This window comes from Drosophila takahashii, chromosome X, assembly GCF_030179915.1.
Source record: "Drosophila takahashii strain IR98-3 E-12201 chromosome X, DtakHiC1v2, whole genome shotgun sequence".
Taxonomy (NCBI): Eukaryota; Metazoa; Arthropoda; class Insecta; order Diptera; family Drosophilidae; genus Drosophila; species Drosophila takahashii.
The window spans coordinates 3646285-3669292 of record NC_091683.1 but is presented as its reverse complement, the minus strand read 5'-3'; the positions used below and the strand labels follow the sequence as shown (position 1 = coordinate 3669292).

The window sequence follows — 23008 nt, the reverse complement described above, 5'->3', positions numbered from 1 at the left end:
ATTTAATTGTGTTCTTTCTTCCATTTTGATATCGATTTGAGCTCTTTTTTTAGCGTAAGTACTGAGCCTTGCCAACAAAGAAAATCATTTATTTTGCCCTTCCTTCGCTGCCTGTTAACCGTTCAACAACAATAAACGATTCGAGTGGAATCCCATTTGGGGAGTATTATTTTTGAAAGAATTTCGCTCGCACATTTGCAAGCCGTTGCGATGGTTTTCATCTGGAGCTGCAGCTGCATCATTTATGGTTCGATGGCAACTGGCAAATGGATCAGGAGCAGCAGAGGCAGCCGAGGCAGCAGAACAGCTTCCACATCCAACCATCCAACTTTTGGGGCCAGGAGAACAGCGGTGCGTTCGGATTGGAGAGTCTATCGAACGTATTGCTTTTGCAAATTCAATGAAGTAAAAATTTATTATTTATTGATAGACTTATGCAAGTGCACAACAGCGCAGGAGGAGCAGCTACAAGGAGCTGAACACTTTATGCCCTCAACCTTGCCACGAACCACGACCCACGACCACCAGTGCTGCCAAGTTGGATTTGTAATCCTTAAAGATTGAAAATGGAATATGTTTCAAAATATTTTATGATCATCTGTGATGTGGCATTTAAGCAAAAAGCCATTTATTCACATTCATTTTAGGTTTTTAATAAAAGTTCGGAAACGAGTTAAGAAAAAATCTAATTCTTTGACTGAAAATTCCAGTGTTGCTACGTTCGACTTTTATTTTCGCTTAAAATTTAAATGAAAAAATTATTCAAAATATTATGTGATTATTTGGGGTGTGGAGAACATTCAAAATATTTAATGACTACCTTTAGGCAGAAATCAATTTTATTTTTAAAGCCAGGCATCGTTCCTTTTGGAATTCAACTAAAACCTATTTTTTAGTCTTAAAATTCCTGTAAATCGTAGCTAAATACTTTTCAATAACTTCATTTTTCTATAGGAATGGCATACCCATTGAGTACATCGTTCACATGTGAAAATGCGTGGATTTTCACTCGTCCTGGTACTTGGCAAAATTGCAGTCGATGCTGCCTTTGCTCTTGCTTTCTTTGGCAGCACCTGTTTGCCAAATGATTTATGCATTTCACCCATTTTGCCGTCGACGTTTCAGGTGCAACAAAACTAGCAAACAACTGCAAATGCAACTGCAACCCGACGGCGATGAGGCAATAGCAACAACGCTTAATGTGATTTTCTTGTTAAATGCAAGTCGAGTTGCTCTGCTCGCGAAGAAAAATGGAGCACTTTGCTGCCAGTTTTTATTTGCCGTTGTCGCTGTCGAACCCCTTAATAGTCGTTAGTTTGTTAAGCTTTTAAGCTACCCCCGGTTTTTTGAGTTTGCCGTAAAAACATTTTACAATTGCCATCCGAAAATTAGAGAGTTGGGAGTTATTTCAGTTTAATTTAAGTGAATGAGTTCGATTATATGCTAAGAAAAGCATTTAGCTAACTAAACGAATTTATTTTGGACTTGATGAAACTCGATGGACTAAATATAATTTATTTATAAGATTTCTTGGTAGTATCAATAGTTACGTTTTTAATTTATTCAGTTGATTTTCCGTATTTAAATGGGTTAAAAATGGAAAATCATATTTTCGGATGGCTTTAAAATCAAATTACCGAAAAATCGATCATACGCACTGTGTGCAGGCAAAAGAAAACTTAAAATCCGACTCCCATTTCAGCAATTCCATTTTCAACTGTCAACAAATCGAGTGCAGAAAAGAAAGAACAACAACAACAATATGGTGAAGGAGAAACTTAATTTATTGAAATGTCCGGAAATGTAAGCATTAAAAGCGCCGCACGACGAATGGAAAACAAAGCATAAATATCTATTAAAATGAGATTGAAATAAATTACAATTTGTAGGGGGGAAGTCGTGGGGAAATGGGCCTGCGACACGCCAACCCAAGCCATTTAATGCCGACATCTCCCATCCTCTCCCATTTTCCTCCCCGATTTTCCTCTCCGATTTTCCCCACTATCCCCCACATTCCCATTCGATTCCGAAGGTCAGGTGGCAGTCTCCTCGCTTCTTGAGCAAAAACTGGAGTGCAGGGCAAACACTTCTCCGATGGCAATGGTCGATGGTCGATGGTCGAGGAGCAGCCATGTGAACATGGGGGGAAATTAAGTGCAAGGATCCATGGATCCATGGCCATGGAAGCCGGAGGACAACAAAAGGACTCGCATACTTAGACGCACTTGAGCGTGGGGCACGGGGCATGGGGCATGAAAAATGGCAGCAGCACCGCCGAACGGCAGAGGAAATGAAGCTGAACTTTATTATAACAATACACAATAATCGTGTGCGAGCTGCGTCTCAAGTTTCCTCCTTCGTCCTGATTTTCCGCCATGATGGAGTGCTGCGGAAAAAGGAAAAGGGAAAGCGGATATGCCGCTCGAAAGGTAAACTGCAATGGAAGCCAAACCGCACAGAATTATGATGAAAACAAATACAAATCTCTTGAATGCCACCCCGCTTTGTAAAAGTGGTTATTATTTTAGGATTTAATAAAAAAATTTATTTTTGTATTGAAAAAAAATTTTTTGACATGGAATTATTTTGTAAAAAATAAGGAAAAATATATTTGTATTAATATTCTATTTATTTAAAACCGTATTATTTTATACAAATTTAATTAGCCTCTTTGTCGTATTTTATATCAATGATTCCTGTTGGTTCTGGACTTCCACAATTTTTCATGTTCTCCGCGTGCTTGCTAATCGATTGGGAATAGCAGCTAGAATTTCTCCCAGTGCAGGCACGTACATTGCACGCCAAGGCGCTTAACTAAACAAGCTGAAGACGTGCAGTCAGGCGGGAAATGCAGAAATGCAGCAATGCATTCTCTTCGCTCCTGCGGTTGAATATCCTGTGGCTGCGGTGCTCCTTCGTCACGAAATCCTAGTAAAATATCAAGCAAGGACCTCCTCGCACTCGCGACTTCCTGGACTCCCGCTCGCAAATCCATAAGTATGCGCAATATTCAAACGGGAAGGTAAAAGGAAATTGGATTTTTGTTGACATTATTTTATAAAAAATATCCGGAGTCCCCCCCAACAACAATGGACTTTGGCGTCGTCAGTGTCAGTTTGGTCAGAGAAATGCTCAACTCATCGAATGTTCCAGCCCCCTCGGAAAATTCAACAATTTTCCTCCTGGCATCGGCATCTGCTGGTTTTTCACCCTGTTTTCCTCTTTACCCCGCACGTGTGTGAGTTGGCAAACATATTTTGATTTTGCATAATAAATGGCGTTCTGTGTGCGAACGGCCAAGACAAAGTGGTAGCAAAAGAGAGCTAACAAATCGAAAGCAGGGATACCCTTTTAAAAATAAATCTAAAGTTTTAGTTTTAGCAATCAGCAGGAAATATTTGTATTTTTAATTATTTATTCAGGCGATTATAATTAAATTGAATTATCTTTGAATGAAAGTTTTCTTTATTAATTATTATTTTTTATTTTTGCATATATTATTTATATTATTTACTCTATTTTACAACCTGGGACTTTTGATCCCTGGGTATTTACCAGTCGTTACAACCATGCCTCCCCTTTTATTTTTAGGCGACTTGGGTTTTTCTGCTCTCGCCATTGAGAAATTGCAGCGCAAATGCACTTTGTATGCCGGTGCATCTGTTGAAAGCAGAAACCAATCAAATTTCCATGTTTGATATATTCCATATGAAAAATTGTGTTGCATATGCTTTACTTATTTTTCCCTTTTTTTTTGGAGAAAGGGTTTATTTCTTTTTTTTTGTAAGCTGCAGATGAACTGACAAACACACGCAACGTGGAAAAAAACCTAGGTGGTGCGGCTAAGTGGATGGCTGATTTGGGGGTCGACTGGGTGGTTGGGCGGTTCAGGTGGCTGGGTTTTTTTCGGTCTCGAGAGGCAACAGAATGTAAAACAAATCGCCGCCGGCATTGGACGCTGATGAGGTTGGTTATCGCAGTGGCGCAAAGGTAATGACACGCCCACAAACCCAACACCGCACTCATCCACGCAAATATGTAAATACAGTGGTGGCGCAAAGAAGGCGTACACCTCATTACATTTTTAAAAATTTCTAAGAATTTAAATTATTATTTCAAATATTCAAATCACATTTAAACCTTCTGCAAATTCCAGCTTATCGAAGTAATCAAGTTAGTGACAATACAGCCATAAATAAATAGGATTTAGCAATGACAATGGAACCCTTAAGCCCACTTAAACCTTTAAGTTTTAGGGGCTTAGACGAGCGGAAGGCAGGCAGGCAGGCAAATTTCATTTGAAGCCCCTAAAAAATCATTTCATTTCTCTGTCATTTTTTGCGGTCTTACTTTTGGCACTCAGTGTGGGTCTGTGGGTGGTGGGTGATAGGTGGCTTGGCTTGGCAGCCGTCAAAGTGCAAAATATGGGGCTCAAGCATCATCAGGATTCCTCTGGCCGGGCCACACAAACACATGGTTGTAAAGTTGCTCAGGATGCACGTGAGTTGCTGCAATCTGTGGCACACTTTTCGCTTTTCCATCCCCCCACTCCGCCCCCTATGGGGTTTTCCGCCGAGAGAGGGGGGAAAATGGGAAGGTGGACCTGAAATAACAGCAGCTGGAATGCAACCAACCAACGAACCAAGTCAGCTAACTGTTTTCATAACCCCAACTGGATAACATCCGTACACTCAAAGAAATTTGTCAATGATGTAAAAAATTTATGAATTATTATAGACTGCACGCTTTGCCTAATTATTTCTGAATTAAGGTTTTTTTTTAGATTTTTATGTCAACCGTTTTGTGGTTGTTTTGGCTACTTTCCGTTTTTTTCTGAGAAATTTTATAGAATAATCTAGATATATAAAAAAATAATACAATTTTTTATTTACTTTTTCTTATTTTATTTTCTTGGTAGGACATATTGCTTTTTGCGAGCGTATCTATATGGGGTCCTTTCGAGCTGTCTAGTTTTTCCTTTTGCCTGCGTTTTTCGCACGTTTATTTGCCAAAGCGAGAAACTGGAAAACCCGAAACACTGAAACCCCGAACTTGCCTTGCCACCTGTCCCCGTGGCCTTTGCACCTAGATTTCCCCGCTTTTCCCGGCCTTTTCCCTTCCCCCTTGGCATTTTCCTATCTGGGGCCCTGTATTTATGGGTTTGCACGTGTTTCCGTCAGCCAGTGTTGCCATCATCATCATCATCGCGCCGTTCGCCAGTCGCCAGTTGCCATTGTGGCAACTTGAGCATCTTTTCGAAAATACAAAAAACAACGAGGGGGAAAGCGGGAAAAACACACGGAAAATTTCTGCCGAGTGGGGTTTCATTTTCAAGTGTTTGTCTTGGGTGTGTGTGTGTGTTAGTCTGTGTGTGTGGCAGTTGGAGAAGAGAACGTTTATTTTTCAGCTGTTGCTGCCGTGACATGGACACCCGCAAAATGGTTGGCCTGTCAGCGACAAGGATGCCCCCAGTCAGTTATTCGCACGGAAGGACGAGAAGGACTGAAAGGACGAGAGGGACGAGGCAAAGCACTTTACTCTGGCGAACGCAAAAAATGCTTCCAATTGTTTCGCTCAGGAGACTCACATTGATTTGAATCCGATTTGGCATGAGTAAACAAGTTGCCACACAGATCGAAAAAAAATGAAACACCCTCGATAATCACTATAATAAAATCTAAAATTAATAAGTAAGTATGATATAAATACTTTAACTTACATTTCAATAATGTAAGTGTATGGTTACTCCCTTTAATTATATAATAAATCAAATATAATGAATATAAGGAGTGTTGTCGCATCCATATTTATAAAATAATAATAAAATAATAATTGTAATAACAAATGTTGTGATTTAATTCCCTTATTTATGTTTTTTTCTCCTTTAATTTTTTCTTTATTGCTTTAACACTTTATTAACATACTTGTATTCTAGTGATTGCCATTTTCCAATTTTCACTTACATTATTTCTGTGGTCACACATTCAGGTCACAAGGAAACCGAATCCCCAAAGGACCCTGCCTGGGGGACTTATCTACAGGTATATCCATGACAGGTGTACAAATGTACACATACGCATTACAAACCAAACAAACACACACACAGAAAATATAATGCACACGTGGCGCAACTTTAATTCGAAATGAGAGAGAGGGGAAACTCGATTCGCGTGCAAAGCTCGTAAATTAATTTTTATATCCCTTTCAATTACTTTTCGATGGGGGGCATCCCGCCCCCCTGTTGCCACCCCCTTTTGCCAACTATCAATGCATACTAATGAGTAACTAGGGGGCGGAAAATCCGGATGGCCCAGATAGCTTATCGGCCCGATTTCATGGCCACCGCGAGTCGGCCACAACTTGGCCCTCGGTCAATGTAATTGCCCTTGTTCCTTGTTCTCGCTCCTGTTTTTCTTGCTGTTTCTGTTTCTGTTCCAGTCGGGCCATTAAAATCCAAGGAGTGCTCCTCCTCCTCCTCCTTTTCCTGCTGGCCATAACCCAGTCCCAATGCCACTGCCACTGCGAATCCTCCCCTGGAAAACTCCCCAGGAGCCACACGCAGCTTAACAACTTTTGTGTGTAAGCTTTCATCACGATTATGGCCAGGTTAAGGCGGTAAAAGGAGGGGGAAAAGTTTCGGGGAGGCAGAGAAATTTATACTCGCAAAAATACACATATTCCACGAATTTAAGGCGTACATTTTTAAACTAAATTAACAATTAAACGATTTTTAACATCAAACTATCTGAAAAGTTATTTTATAATTTTAAAAAAAAACTTTAAAAATATTGGAAGCTTTTAAACATTTACAAATAATTTGCTTAATTTAAATAAAATAAATTAAAATTTTTAAAGTCCTTTAAAAGTATTTGTTTTATTTTTCCCAGTTATATTTATAAGTTTGCCATTGCCCACATGGGCGTGCGCTCGTCTAACATTATGCTCAACACAAAAAATTACAAAAGAAAAATAGAAACAAAAATCTGTTAATAAAGACAAACTCTTCCGGAGATACACAAACACATTCACTCATGCTGAGGCACCTGGAAAAAAGGTAACTAAGGCTATTTTGCATAAATGCCGCACCACAGCTGCTACCGACCCCTCCCCCCAACCTCTCTCTCTTTTATGGAAAGCATTTGAATTAATTATACTAAAAGTTGTGAAAATAGAAACTGTTTTGCACCTGATGTCTGACACAAAGCCTTGAGAAGGAGAAAGGCAGAATCCTTGTAGTTTTATCTGCCTTTTGTCGGTAGGAGCCCCAGTTCCCCCCCTTTTAACCCACAAAGCCAACTTAATTTGCAGTGAAATTAAGTGTAGACACACAGCGCAGCTGAGGATGCCAAAGGAATTACTCATCTTCGGGCTCAGACAGTGCGTTTCACAGCTTTAAAGCGCTTGTGCTGCATGGCAAATGTGGCAGCTGATAAAACTAAATCATCCGTATTTAATATCGAATTATTATTTGACCCGGTGACTTGATTTTAAATGTGGAATTAAGTATAAAATATTTATAATTAAATGAAATATAAAATATATATTTCATTTAATTTGCTTAGCATTTTCGATACAAATTTGTTTACCATTTTAAAGCCGCTGAAAATTGAAAAGGATTGCGGCGGAATCACAATGGAAGTGGTATTAAATCGGAGACAGCGGTCAGAGGTCTCGAGTAACCGGGCTTAAAGAGCGAAACCCGATTCCCGATACGGACAACGGACAAACGGACAACGGACACTGGAAACTGGACACTGAACTCGGAACCACAACAACAACAAGTTGTCCGGGACTCCAGAACTCCAGGACAATGGACGCCATTGCCGCTGACAGGCGACTCACAAAAGATGAGGGCATCCGATGACGAGTGATGTGATGGTATGGTATGGATCGGAAGGGGGAAAGGGAGGAGGAGATGATGATGATGATGTGGCATCCGAAACGGACCACCATTGATGTTGCTGTTGAGTTTTATGGCCGCCGGCAAATGGCGCCTCAAATGGAAAACATGAAACCGAATTAACAGACGAACAACCAAACATCCAAACAGGCAAACCGCCCAAGAAGACGACTTCCGGAAACGTATGCCGAACTGCACCGCCCTCTTCTGGGACTCGGGTAATTATCGCCTGACGGCCGAAAGGCCTCCTTGCTCCTTACTCCTTGCTCCAATCTTCAATCTCCCCGGAAAACGCCTCGTCATGTGGTCGGGTTTTTCCCCTTCACCCTTTCCTTCTTCACGAGTCCATCGCCTCTGATGTCATTGCGTGGCTTGATGGATTTGTGTAATTTCTTTATGCCAGCCCAGCCCAGCGCAGCTCGGGCCACCCCAGCTATTTGGGGCCACCCTAGGAGACCACCCCTTAACCCATCATAAATTGAAGCTGGATTTAATTACAGCCTTTGGCCCTGCCCAAGTTTTTCTCACGCCTCTGCGGCGACAGCTGCGTTTTTTGCAATGCGAATTTGAAAGCCAACGTGACAGTGGGACAATTAGGAAAAATGTCTAGCAATTTGTGCTTAAAAATAAGTAATTTAACGAGTAACTAAATGAAAAGTATAACAGCTAAAATATTTAGTGCTTACCTTATAAAAAATGTAAATGAATAAATATTTACAAATGCAAATTTTAAAAAATGTACTTAAAGAAAATGTAGCTTCTAAAGATTTAACAAAAAAATATTTAACAAATTGTTTTGTTCCTAAATTTTTTATTCTTTTTAAGTGCAATTTCAGCTGCCATTTTAGAATTATTCAAGCCAGAAAATGTTAGCAAATCAGCCACTTCGGGCCCTTCTTCCGCCCCTTTTGTCAGGAGAAGGGGCGGGGCTGGTTAAGGAATGCAGGGGGCCATGTATGTCCATGACCTTACAACCAGCCGCAAATTGTAATTTGTTATTTCGAGGGAAAAAACAGTCCTATTCCCAAAGTTTCCCTCGATTCTGGTTTGATCTTAAAAGTGCACAGGGAACAATTAAATAGAGAGTCTGCCTAAAAAAGTGTTATCTTATATAAAAAATAGATTTTAACATATAAATATATTTAACTATTTTTTCACATATTTCTTTGAATATTTTTGGAAATTCGCAAGATTTTAAAATCTTTCCTATACTCTTTCGAAAGAGTTAAAAATGTTACAAATTTTTTTCGCCGTGTGCTGATTTGCAGCATTTATTAAAATCACATTTTCACAAATTTCTTTTCGCACTTTGCCGCCGTTGCTGGATTTTTTGTGCAATTCATTTCCTTAATGCTTCGTCGGGTAATTTGGGTCAAAACTAATTAGACGGCAGACGTGACTTTAATTACCCACAGACCAAGGAGCCAAGGACGTCGGCCAGACGAAGGACGATGGGTGGCTTTTCTTTTTTTCTCACCGCTTTTCCCTGCCATTTGCCATTTGCCACCGACTTTTCCTCGCATTTCCCCGGCGCTAATCGATGGCCAACTCATAAATTCAGCGACAAAACGATTTTGAGCGTCAAACACTTTTCGCCGAACCTTCAATTTACACTTGTCACGTGCGCCGATTGCCACGTCCACTGCCCCCGCCCCCTGGCCACCACCGCTTAATTACTTAATTGACTATTAGCTAAATGGTTACAGCAATTTTGTAGTATTTTTTCCCATTTTTAACAGGTGCAACAACGAGCCCACATCAAAAATGTATTTTCTTCAGCGTTTTTTTGATGAACTTTTATTTTTTTCGTTCAGTTGAAATTGCCGCAATTTGCATATGGCCAATTTTAAGTGTGTGTTTGATGGCCGCCTGGGAAAAAGGGGTTAAGGGTTAAGGGCTGGCGCCCAGCGATTTATTAACCCATGAAACCCAACTGACCACGACTACAACCAACCGCAGACCACACGGCATACATTAAAGCGACCAAAGTGAGTCCATCTGCTGGAGGACGTTTGCAGGACATTCGACAGTTGACAGATGTCGCCAAAATATAGGGAAGCTCAAGGGGTACCGTTTAATGATATCCCTTATGAAAATGTTTATAAAATGTAGGCAATATATATGTAGATATACGAAGAGACCTCTTAAAAAAATCACAAATGAAAAAAAGCCCTATTGCTCGACCTGAAAAATCTGATTTTAAGGCAAATCGCTGCCAAAAAAGTTTCAAACACAAAGTGTCATACCTTGATGAACTCGTAATTAGATCCCCAATCGTTTGGCATTCAAACCTGTAACTTTTAAATTTTTCCCATTTTTCGCAAAAAATCATGATGGTACCCCTTATCAAAATTGGGAAAATTTGGTCAAAAATCAATTTTTTCAAATCAGTCGGAAAGTGCACTGATATTAATTATAAGGTCGTAAGCTGTTCAAAACAGTGCGCCTTTTTGATTTGGGACCATTTTTGACCAAGTTACAGCAAAATATCTAGAACAAAAAAATCAAATTTTTACCAAAAATCAAGATCCTGATTTTTTATCCAAAAAACAAACAGTATTTTTGCCAGAACAATGGAAATAATGGTCCGAATGTGGAATGTCATATATCGTTGAGCTCGTAATAAAATTCACAATCGATTGGCTTTTCAACCTGAAAATGTTTAGTTTTTGACATATTTTACAAAAATCTGTATTTCATTAAAATTTTACTAACAGAACTTAAAAGAACCTTTAAAACTGGATACTGAATATATAATTAGGAATTAAATGTTTTAAGCTGAAAGATATTGTTAAAACATTTAACATTTCAAGTATATTTTCTATTTTCTGAGTAAATAAGTAATTAGTTGAGATCACTCCGCGCCTGACTTTAGAACTCATCTACTCAGAACCTCCGCAGGACCTTAGGGTAAACCACACCACAACAAGTCCAAGAACAAGGACACTCTGTCTGAGGCACATGTTTGCAGTTGATTTACCGATTAGCCAAAAACGACAAACAGCAACCGTAAGCGACCACATGCATAAATGAGGATATGGATATGGAGATGTATTCCATGGAACCACCCATAAACACCCCCTTGGAACCCCCACCCCCTACATGCACCTACAATCCAGCAACATCTGCTGCCAAAATGCTTAAGGCAATTCAATTTAATTAATATTATAATTAAGCGCAGATAGCAAAATGAACCGAGTTGCTGAGAAGCTGGATTTAGTGCAGAATGAATGAGAGGGCGGTGGAAAATGGAAAACGGGGGGAAAATGCACCAGGAAAGGGCGGGGTGGGATGGAAAATGCATTCCATCTCGGCTGCTGCGTGTGCGGAATTATGTGAGCAATTTTCCAAGTGAGGATTTCGGCTTCGCATTGTTGCGGTGCATATGCGAAAGTCTTTGCACGGAAACACTTTCCATTTGATATGCATATAAATCCTTGGGATTCCTCCGAAAGGCTGACGCAGGATTAAATACGGCACGAGCACAATTTATAAAATAAATTTAATTTAATTAAATTAAGGCCAGGAGAAGGTATTTTAATATTATTTAGCTTTAAAAGAAAAATAAAAAGACATTTTAGATATATCTTTTCATAACAATGACAGTCTTTAAAGGCATTTAAAAAATTAAACACAATTTCGGAGGAGGGAAATCAATAGATTGAAATAATTCATTTGGTATTTGGGCTGTGGGCGCCGACTTACTGCAATTAATCTCAAATGAAGTGAGCTGATTCAAATGGAGGCGAGTGAAAGAGACTGGGAGAGGGGCGAGTGAAAGAGACGGAGACGGAGGAGAATCAATGGAGCTTTCACGCCTCGCCGCTTCAGGTTTTGGGAGGATAATTCCAAGTCCTTGGCTCTCAGATGTTTAGGCATTTGATTAATGCCAAAGCAGAAACAAATAGCCCAAGTCGAGCGGTGGAGAAACAGAGAGTGGAAGAGAGAGACAAATAGCCCAGAAAAAAAGAGATGCCAATAGCTGGGACAAAGCTGCGATTAATTCTAACAAATCAGACAAAGTCGAAGGCGTTCGAGCAGAGTGTGACATGGATTGCATCAAAGGATATGAATGGGTCGGAATTAACACACTAAATATATACATAGACATCCTCTAATCCATTTAATCGGGCATTTATTTATTAAGAATTTTCTAAACAGCAGGCTATAAATTAATTGATCAGAATAAATGGCAGGGATTGCCAAAGAAAATAAATAACAAATAAAATATGCTTTAAGATAATTTTGAATAATATTTTAATGATCGATTTCGCTAAATCGCTTTTGTAAACTTAACATACTATTTAAATTCCTTTTTCCCCACTCTATGCATTCCCCAAACTGCTGGAAAAACAAACTGACAGCTTAATTGAGTTGCAGGGCGAAAAATAAGGAAAACACAAGGAAAACTGAAGGACATGATGCGCGGGAATTTTAAATAAATTCCCCCCGGCTAATGGATCGCATTCAATTAGCCAGACAGGAAGAGGGAAAATCCCAGCTGAGGAAGAGGACATGCATCAATCTTTTCCTTCTGCTTCTCCTGTTTTTTTGTTGGCTAATTAAGTTCCTTGAGATGCGTGAGTTTCGAGTTAATCAAATGCCAATTAACTGACATTTTCATCAGTCATAATGAGCTGTTGTTGCTGCCCGGGAATCCTTTTGTTCTGGTCGAAAATAAATCTCTTGCTTCTTTCTTTCTCAATATTTTCTTGGCACCTCCCTTTGTGCCAGACTGTAGTATATGGTATATAGTATATATATCCACACACATCTCCTATATGGACGGACACATTTCCGGCTCATTGATTGCACGGCCATCGAACAAAAGCCAGCAAAGTGTCAACTTTTGCGAATTGATAGCCAAAAAGATAGCAAGACGTGAATGGCAGCGAGATGGGGAAATATTATGGACTCGGTTAGAGAATATAGAGGGGAAAACAGGAGCGATATTTCGGAATGTAGTATGTGCAGAGAAATCGAAAACCATTGCAACTATATCGCCGGAGGAATATATATATCAGTTACAAAAGGAAACAAATTGAGCAAAAATGGGGGAGAAATGTGAGCATAAATAGAAACACAAATCGAGCACAAAAGTGGGACACATGGTGTTCCCATTTTGTAGATGTCTCTTCGATTTGACAAATTTCTGGAAAGACTTGAAAACAGACAAGGGAAATGCTTTGAAGTTTCTGCTGAAACTGAAAAATTAAATTTGTATTAAAGTGCAATTAAATATGTGTTTAATTTATTTATAATTTACATATTTATTTTTTGGGATTTTTTCTGTCCCCTGATAAATGTTAGGAATATTAAAAATTATTATACTGAAAAATCTCTTCTAAATTTCCTCTACGGATAAATTAGATCTAACGTTTTCTAAGCCAAAATATTTAATACCACACCGCAGGCTAATCCCTGGTCGCCAATCTCCTAATCCCAATCGGGGAATTGGTTACCTAATGGCAAAGCCATATAGCCGAAAGGGATTTCGAGTTTTGGTCAATTTGACGGCTTGAGCGACATAATATCGATGGCGGATTGAAGGGCTTAGGGGCGCCAAAGCAATTAACTTGGCATTATGAAGGGAGCGAAGAGCAATGTGCCGCTACATAATACATATATAAAACAAATATATCTGTAGATATATAGAAATATATATGTGGTTACTTTTTTCCAGCTACTTTAGCATTTCCTGGCTGCCATTCTGCAATGTAAATTATTCAAACCTGGAAGTTGTGACAGAGGGATATGTACACTGATGAATAAAACGTGGAAAATCCGAAGATTTTTCACTATGTTGCTCAGTTTTCATTTTCAAATTGAATCATGTAATAAAATATGTTTTGTAATAAATATCACGTTTGTTTTTTATATAATTTATATTTTTAGATATTTATGTTTACTACCCCATTTTTCTTTCTGTGTAAGAGCGGGATCCGAGAAACGTGCAACTCATGCCCCGACATCAACAAACGTGTTTACGAGCCCCAATGAACGAGGCAAACTTTCGCCCCTCTCTTTCTTTCCCCCCATTCGCCGTCTCTTTCGAGGCTTTTGGACCCTCCGGCAACAACAACATGAATATGCATAAAGCGCAAGGTGGGATCCCCATGAATTAGTTATGAGGTTATAAGGCATATTGCCAACTGCTTCATAGAGGCCACTGCCTCGCCGCCTGAAAGCAGTCCTAATAAAATTACGTCAAGCCTGGCAAAATAAAAAACAGGAAAAAACCGCAAAAATAGTAGGTCCAAAGAAAAACTGTGTGCTGAAAAAAAGGCGGGAATAGGGAAATGGCAACGGAAATGGAATCCCACAAATCCGAGAAGGTAAGCTTGCAATTTGCCCACTGCAACAGAAACAACTATCGCTGGGCTTGGGTTATAAAATTGAAAAGATACTTTTCCAGCGAAAAGCATTAACTTTTTTCAGTGCATTTCTGGGATTTTTTTTGGAGACCACAAATATATTTAATATTTATTTAGTATTAATAAAGTGTGCTAAGAAAAAAACTAAATAATTATATTTTTTTCTTGGTGACCCCAGTACAATTCGCCGCCTGTGACCCCAACTACTCCCCAAGCAATCAAATGATTAATAAAATATTACAGCACTTTAATGGCCACTAGACGCACGCGTTTATGCTTAAACATTTATGCAGACATTTATGTGTACAAATATTTATGTGGGTTAACTTCCCATCTGTCCGACTGTCTCTTCGCCTCGGTGTACGTCACTTGCCAGACTCTTTGCGTTGTGATATGCAAAATGTTGTCATAAATGCGGCAAAAAACAAAGCATTTTTCCCCTGAAATGAAGGGAGAAAAGCTGGTACAACGCAGGGAAATAAAAATAAATAGCCGGGTCTGGGTATTTCCAGCCAAAACTTTGACTCTGAAATGCAAATCGCAATCTAAGACCAAGATATGTATGCTTTTTTAATGCAGAAATATGAGCTTTTTCTGCGAAATTTTACAACTTTCGCTTGTCATTTAATTGTATATTTTATGACACTATTTGGGTTCTACCACTTCAATTAAATTTCTTTCTCTGAAACTCGGCAAATTTTACAGAATTTATATTTTTGTATAAAATCTTAACTTTCCTTAACGTTTTACTCCCTTCAGGATCTCATTTTCCCTTTAATTATTTTGAATATTATTTTCCGCTCTGGTGGGCAATTAATTTGCTGCTGACTGCACCCAAAACTGCATTTGATTGATTAGCGTAATTAAGTGGAAGGCCAGAGGGTACCATCCTGTTTTTCCTCCGCCGCATCAAGTATACGCCATGTGCACAATTCTCGGCTGGATGTCCAGTGAGAAATTGACACGAAAAATCCATTTCGCTTGACTCACTTCACAGGCAATTGTCTTTAAGAGGGGGTTAAGTACTACATACACGATGTTAACTGATCACCGAGTAAGTACACACGAAAAAAAGTGGCATTCAAAGATTTCTATTACATTATTAAAATAAATAAACAATTTGATATTCAATATAAAACATATTTAATTGCTCAATTTAATTTAAAACTATTTAAATGAAGGTAGAAAATATTAAATACAACGATAGTCATATTTACTTTAAAAATTAAAAACAAAGCGAAAAATATTTAAATTGAATATTAAATCTTTGGATTTACTTCTTTTTTTGATCAGTGTAAGTAAGTTTTCAGGGCCGAGTGCCAAGCGGCGCCATAAGCTTATTAAATTCCATAAGGATTTCACATATTACAGCCAGCTACTTATGGCAAGGATTAAACAAACATGCCGACTTTACAAACTTGGCACAAACTCGAAAACGACGAAGGAGCCCCACTGCGCCCAAGACATGGGACTGCGCCAAAGCCTTTAACTGTTGACCAAGTCGTTGACACACATGCACATTTCCCCACACTTTTCCTTCCCACTTTCCCTTCCCACTTTCCCACATCACTTTCACAACGGGCGGCCTCAGAAAAACTGCACTGCCATCTGCTGTAGGCCATGGCTCTCTGCTTTTACCACTAAACAAAGATAATCGAGATTTGCGGAAATTTCTTGACTTAACTTAAACAATAGTAAAGGGAAAAGAAGGTTTATAAACCCATATAACATATAAAATGTTTATAATATTTCTTTTAATTCCTAAAAACTATTATCAAACTATTTTTAAAATCAACCAAAGCAGAATATTTTTCATATCTGGACACCTTTTAAAAATATAAGATATATAACCTTAACAAAAATTAAAAAATGGTATTATACCATACTATATTATTAAATGTATATATATTTATGCTTTAACAACGTCGATTTAAATTTACTTCCATAACCTTTTTAATAGACTTAGGATCAAGTCAATTAACCTATTACGAACCCAGTAAACCCCTTTGAAGGGCATTAATTTGTGGCATATAGCAGGGCTCAGCTGGGCCTACGTGCTGGGGATCCCTGACTAATTACTTTAAGGACTTGAAGTCCTTGGCGTGAGATTCAACAGCCGCAGCGTCAACAGTCGCTGCTGACAACAAAGCCAAATGAAAAGTGAAAAGTTTTTAGCATTTAATTAAAAGAAAAATTTACGCAAACCTCAAAGGCCTCAAGTGAGCAAAGGGATGGGGCGAAACAACCCCTTAAAGTCCCCTTTATTCCATTTCCCATCCAGCTGTATTCCAGCTTAAATTCAGGCACATTTTTTCCCTTTGAACGACTCATGGGAAATGGGTTAAAAAGTCGGCTCTCCGATTGTTCTGATGATTTGTCAGATCTGTCGCAGCTCGTGTCACGCATCTGTCACGCGTCTGTCACGCCAACGGAATATATATATAAAATACACACCGACAATAATGACAGAGAATCGGAGAATCCACTTGATTGCGGTCCTCGCCGGGCAATCAACGTGGCGTATGAGTGATAATTTGTAACACTTTCCGCGAAGATTGCAATGAAAAGATAATGATTGTGTCCCTTTTCAGGCTGCATGCCTTTAAGGAAAATAAATTATTATTTCATCTCTTGTTATGCATACAAATATAACAAATCCTATTTATAAATTATAATTTTCAAAGTAAGCCAAATAATTTAATAAAAACCAAAAAAAAAGTATTGCAATGAAACTGGAATATATGTTTAATAAATACTTAAAAACCAATTATTGTAAATTCGACTTATTCACACTTCCTGTCAAGATTGAATTTAAATGATAATTGCCTGGCATGATTGCTCATGCATATGCCTTCGATAAATTATAATTTTGCCCAAAAAAACCATTCGGAAAGTTTTCGCACACTTTGACCCCCTTTAGTATTAAATCAATACTTAATTTAAATCGTGTCCTTCAATTATTTAATGTGCTGCCATCTGTCTCAACTGCCATTTGAGATTCTGACAATTCCATCCCTCATTCCCCATCCTCAATCCCCAAAAGGGGTTGGGAAAAGTTAGGAAAATGGGGTTAAGTCTAACCAGGAGACAGGGTAAATTGTTTAGCCCTTGCACAACAGAGAAACTTTTCTTATTTTCGCGGCTTTTACATAGTTGCCCCGCCCCTTTCCATGGACCCACATTCTCCCACTTTCTCTCACTTTCTCCCTCACCCAAGGGTGCTTTATTACAATTTAACTTTTCTTTTATTGCAGCATTTTTGTTGTGCTCTGCGGCTAACCGGGCAAGGACTTCCCCGTCCCGGGCAAAAAAAAAAACACAAATAAAACCCCAAAGCCAAATCCAAAAACCCGAAAACCCAAAAACCCGAAAACCAAAAACCCAAAAACCAACGCCAAAGCCAAAGGGTGAGGGACATTAGCTGCTGGTCGATGGAGTGGAGGAGAAGCCTGATTATGTGTCATATGGCACATGCGAAATGCGAACCCATCTTCCGTTCGGAGCTCAAGTTCCATCAACTCATTATATTCAATAGCCAGGAATCCTTTGCTTACAAGAGGGTATAAACGACCGGCGGTGTCAATAAAAATATATTAAAATATCACTGTTTGTTTAGTTTTATTTTTGTGAAATTCAGAAAATCCTTAAAGGACCTGTGAGCAATGGGCTCAGTTGGATTATAAATTATGACATTAAATATTTTGTAGTTGATTTTGGTAATTGCCTATTAAGGAGCCTGCAAACAATTATAAGTTATTCACATGGATTATGGATTTGAAAGAGCAAGAGAATATATAAGAAAATAATGGCAAACTGTTGGTTATCGGTTATAATTATAAAATAATAATTGAAGGAAATTAAAAAAAATATGAATATATATATAAAAATATATTTAATAAATTCAATAAATGCTACTTATTCCTCAGAGTATCCCACAGTCGTTACCTATCACATTGAAAGCATTTCGTTCTTTCGTTTTTTTTTTTTCTCTGCCACCAAGATTTCCATTCGGCATGTGTGTGAGTGCCGGCATCTGTGTTGTGTTGTGCATTGTGGGTATGTGTGTTATGGGTTTCCTTTTATTTTATATGTATTTCACTTCATTTTGCCGCTGTATTGTTGTGTGCTGCCAGCCCTCTCCCCTCTTCCTTCTTCGGCCCATCTTCGTCCCTCTTTCACTTATTTTTTCCCGTATTCCTGGGTTCCTCCGCCTTTTTCTTTGAGCTCATGCATATTTGAAATTCCCTTAAAGGCACTTCTGTTGTTCAGTTCTTTCGCCCGCTTCTCTTGTTGTTCTGGTTGTTCTTACAGCGCGTTTAACAGCTGAGGTCAAGATAATAGCAAGGACTAGTGAAGCGATTTACTATAATTTCCAAAAAAACTAATATTGAATCATAACTGGTCTGGTAACACTCATTTAGTGCGATGGCATGGTAACACTGTTAATATAAATCATAACCTAAGGTCACACTTCATTATTCCGAGGACCCGGTAACACTGCTATCAATTTGACCCGGACTGTAGGATAGTGGGTGTATGTGGGATTCTGTTTAGTGTCCATCTCTGTCTAACTCACGTGGCCGTCCTTTATCATTCTTATCATCATCAAGCGTTGACGGGCCGCGCCATTGTGGCGACCTTAATGGTCAAATTTAGGTGTGCCTGTGTGTGTGTGTGATTGTGATTCTGTGGTATCCTTAAACTGCAATTCATGCCTGCTCCAGCTTTTCCTTTTCCTGCTTCTGCTTCTGCAATTGTGATGATGGCGCATTTTTATGGCCAACGAAATTTAATCGAGTTTATCGTATATTTCCTTGCTTTTTTTTGCCTCTGTGTGGGGCACTTAAGACGTGCTTATTAGCCCTATTAGTAATAATTGCACTACCGAGCAAATTTAGTTGTCTTGTGCATCATCATCCCAACATTCCACCATCCACATTTTGGCTTATTTTGTGGCGGGCACTTAACTTCCGAAGGAGCCTTGTGTCCTTGCCACTGGAAATCGGGTTTCTGCGGCTTTTGTGTGTTCTTCAACTCCGTCTATCTCTGTCTGCCAACCCCCTCCCCACTCACCACACTCCACGCCTCCAAGGACCTGCATTTACTTAGCTATTTAGATATTTATCTTTATGGAGCCTTGTCCAACTGACTTTTATATGCGAATTAATATTTGAATAGGTTGCACAGCCAGTAGCAGTGGCTCAGAAAGAGACGGATGTACACGGATAGAGAGAGATAGAGAGAGGGATATAGATTAAGACCAGGATAACTGGCATTTCCCGATGAGCTCGCATATCAAACGTTAATTTGTTCCATTTATCCGCAACTTATTTATTGGGGCCCTTAATGATGTCATAAGTAATAAATATTGAACTTCATCAGGGGAAGCTATATACATTTTATTGCTTTTACCGGATAATACGGGCTTAAATTGGTTTGTTAAGTAATACTATTTATTGCCGCCTTTAAAGGATGTTATTTCATGGATTTAAAATACTTAAAAATATCCATATTCTCCTAAAGCTCAAAACGAGTCAGTAATTATCACCAAGTTCATAAAAATTTAGCCATGACCTTCTCTCAACTTATTTCACATTTTATCGCATACTTTGTGCTTTAAATTCCAACGTCCAACATCACTGGAATTTTTGCGAGTTGCCGGAACTCTGGTTGCCTTCCCCTTTTCCCCTTTTCCAACTCTTCACATGTCCGACAGTCAGCAACTATTTCCAAAACATGACCAAATGAAAGGCTAACAAATATTTGGCTAAACAAATTGACAAACAAGCGGGGAAGTTGAAGAAGTGGTTGGGAATGGGAGAATATAAACAGACGGCAGTGTGTGCAATATCATAATAATATATCATGCATAATAAAGAATTTAAAAAAAATAGTAAAGGTGGCTAAAAATAATTTTACATAAATATATGACAAGAAATGAAAGGTTGGGGTGATAAAAAATATAGAAACACATGAAAAAACGCATAATGCATAACAATATTAGATAATGTTAATTACAAGAATTATTAAATATTATGTAATATTTATTTTATGATTATTTAACTAGTCACGTAAAAAAACTCTTCTTGGAACCTTTTTCTAGCAAATAAATTTGTTATTATTCCCTTTTCTAGAGGAGTTTTTCCGAAGGATTTTCCGGAGTAGGTCAATATGTCTGGTGGGTGAAAACGTTTTTGATAATGCCGGTCGAAATTCTTTGTGGGTGGCGAGACGGTCGAGATCAAAGCCGCTGATAAACTCCCCCGGAAAAATGACCCCAAGGAAAATGGGCAAGAGGGAAACATGCTACTCTCCATTTTGTCTTCATTTTGCACATTTTGCGTTTTTCATTCTCTTGTTTTTTTTTCGCTGCCCTCAGACAGCCGTCGGCCATTTAATTGTTTGTCTTTCTGCTCGCTTTGTATCTGCCTTTATCTGGCCACTTTGGCATTGTTTTATGGCCACCAGCCCTTGTCCACATTTTTTTTTCGCTTTTTGTATTTTTTTCTCGCTTTATTATTTCACTTTTCCAGCTTTAATTGCATTAAGCGCCTTATTAGATGGCTCAGCAATTTGCATTTTACCTTTTGTCAAATGTTTTCACATCGCGCAAACAATGGACTTTCGCGGAACGTTCTTGGCACTTTTGCAATTGAAATTGCCAGCCTTGTAATTGTTTTTCTTTTTTTTTCGTTTTTGTTGGCCGGCGAACAAGTTGCCTTTTAATTGAGCGGCAAAACAAACTATTTGCATTTGTATTTAGTGATTAATTGAACGGAGCTCGCTGGAATAAGTGAGTCAATCAGGGGATCAGGTGGCTAAATGAAGATAACTTTTCTTGAATTTAGTTTACTTAGCCTTGGGCGATGAATTCAGAAGTAAAGTTATTTTAAAGTATAAAATCTTTAAAACCAAAACGTTACTAAATAAAATCCAACACGTTTTTAAGGTGTTTTAACTTGGAGGAATAAAAGAATAAAGTATTTTTTCAGGGCATCTGCTATGCGACTAAGGCCCCAAAAAATTTATTCCGACATGCTGAGCATCTTTTTGTTAAATTCTTGTTGATTTTCGCATTGTTTTGGTATGCAATTAATGTTGTTGGCCATTTGCAATTGGCCATCGCCAATCGCCAATTGTTTGCTGGCCATTTCATAATTTGCCAATCATTATTTATGGACGCTGTGCATTATCCCCGCTTGATCCTTTTGCGGAAATTAAAAATATATGCTATATATTTGCTCTCTGCCATTCGTCGATTTTTGCTTGCACTCTGCTTGTTTTTATTTTTTATAATAATATTTGTATTATTTATTTTTCATTGGCATTGCGGTCGAGCCCGGTGGACAGGTGGCCATAAATATGTTTAATGAATCGCACAAATTGAAAAACCGAACCGAAAGCCGTTGACAAGAATCTGAGGGGGGAATTCCGAGGGGATTTTCGCCAGAAAGAAATAGGCAAACAAATAAATTAACCCAACTGGCACTCCTTGCACACAAAACTAAATCATTCAATGCGTTGTGTCGGCCATGGGTGGTGCAATTAAATTTATTAAACTCCAATCAATAATTCAATAGCAGCTCTGACCGCAGCTCAACTGAAGATAGAAAATAGAAAAATGTATATATTGTGCGGCTCTATATCCCTGCCAATTATAAACAGAAATTCTGGCAAAGAGAAATTAAATTGACTGCCAAAACGGCTGAACTTCGCCGCTTATTGAACGCAATAAGTTTTTTAATAACAAAACAGATAAATAGATAAACAATTCGAGGCAAAATTCTACCAAGGCCGGCATAAATGGCAGTTTATCACGGTTTTTAGATAATATTTTTTGGCTAAACGGCCATAGAAAATATGATTTCAATATGCCAAAAGAGCGTAAACATCACAAAAATATCGAATATTCTTGCACTATTGTTTTAAGGTATTTAATCCTTGATCCCATCTTCATGTGGTTTATTTCTTTGGCTTCTAACCAATTTTGGCCAGAGAACATATCATATTTTCGAGAATTAACACTCGGCCAACGTGTAGAGCCTTAATTGAATTTCTGTCCCACTCAAAGTTTACTTTTTCTGTCTCTCTGTTTTTGCATAAAGCCCGTTGATGGATGGATGGTTCGCAGATCAAAAGGAGGATGAGGGGAGTGGAGTAGAAGAGAGTACACGGGAAAAAATATTCAGTGATACGCAATGAAATATTGGAAAGACTTCTTAATTTTGTAAATGTCTAAAGTTATGCCTTTAAACACATATTTTTAAAATTATTTTTCAATGTTTCAATTTATATTCTTTATTTATAGTTAAGGTCTTAAGCTTTATTTTCGGAATCGTAAAAATTATACATATATTACATATTAAAAATTTTATATATTTTAAGAAGTGAAGAATTTTGAAAAGTGCGTTTAAAAAATGATTTTGTTTTCTGTACGTGTGAGTAAAAACCCGACAAGCAAGTTGGCAGCTTGGCCTAGTTAAATGGCCTGCCAACATATGACCATTAATTGCCACAGATCCGCCCCTCTTAACCCCCTTTTAACCCCCGATGCCACGCCCCTTTTAGGACGTATCTTTAAGATACCCGCAACCGTTGGCGTTGACTTGATTGAGTTGCCAGACGGCCTAGACAATATTTTATGGAGCGCAAGGCAGTCAGAAAAGGGAGTCGCATAGACCAATGTAAAACCATCTTCTTTTTTGGCCAGAAAAGTAAAAAATTGCAATGCTGC

At 38.4% G+C, this 23008-nt stretch overlaps 1 protein-coding gene across 8 annotated transcripts in view; it reads right to left on the bottom strand.

Annotated features, from left to right (window-relative positions):
- LOC108056672 (uncharacterized) overlaps positions 1-23008 on the bottom strand; it is a 94032-nt gene that overhangs the window by 34259 nt on the left and 36765 nt on the right. The window lies entirely within an intron of this gene.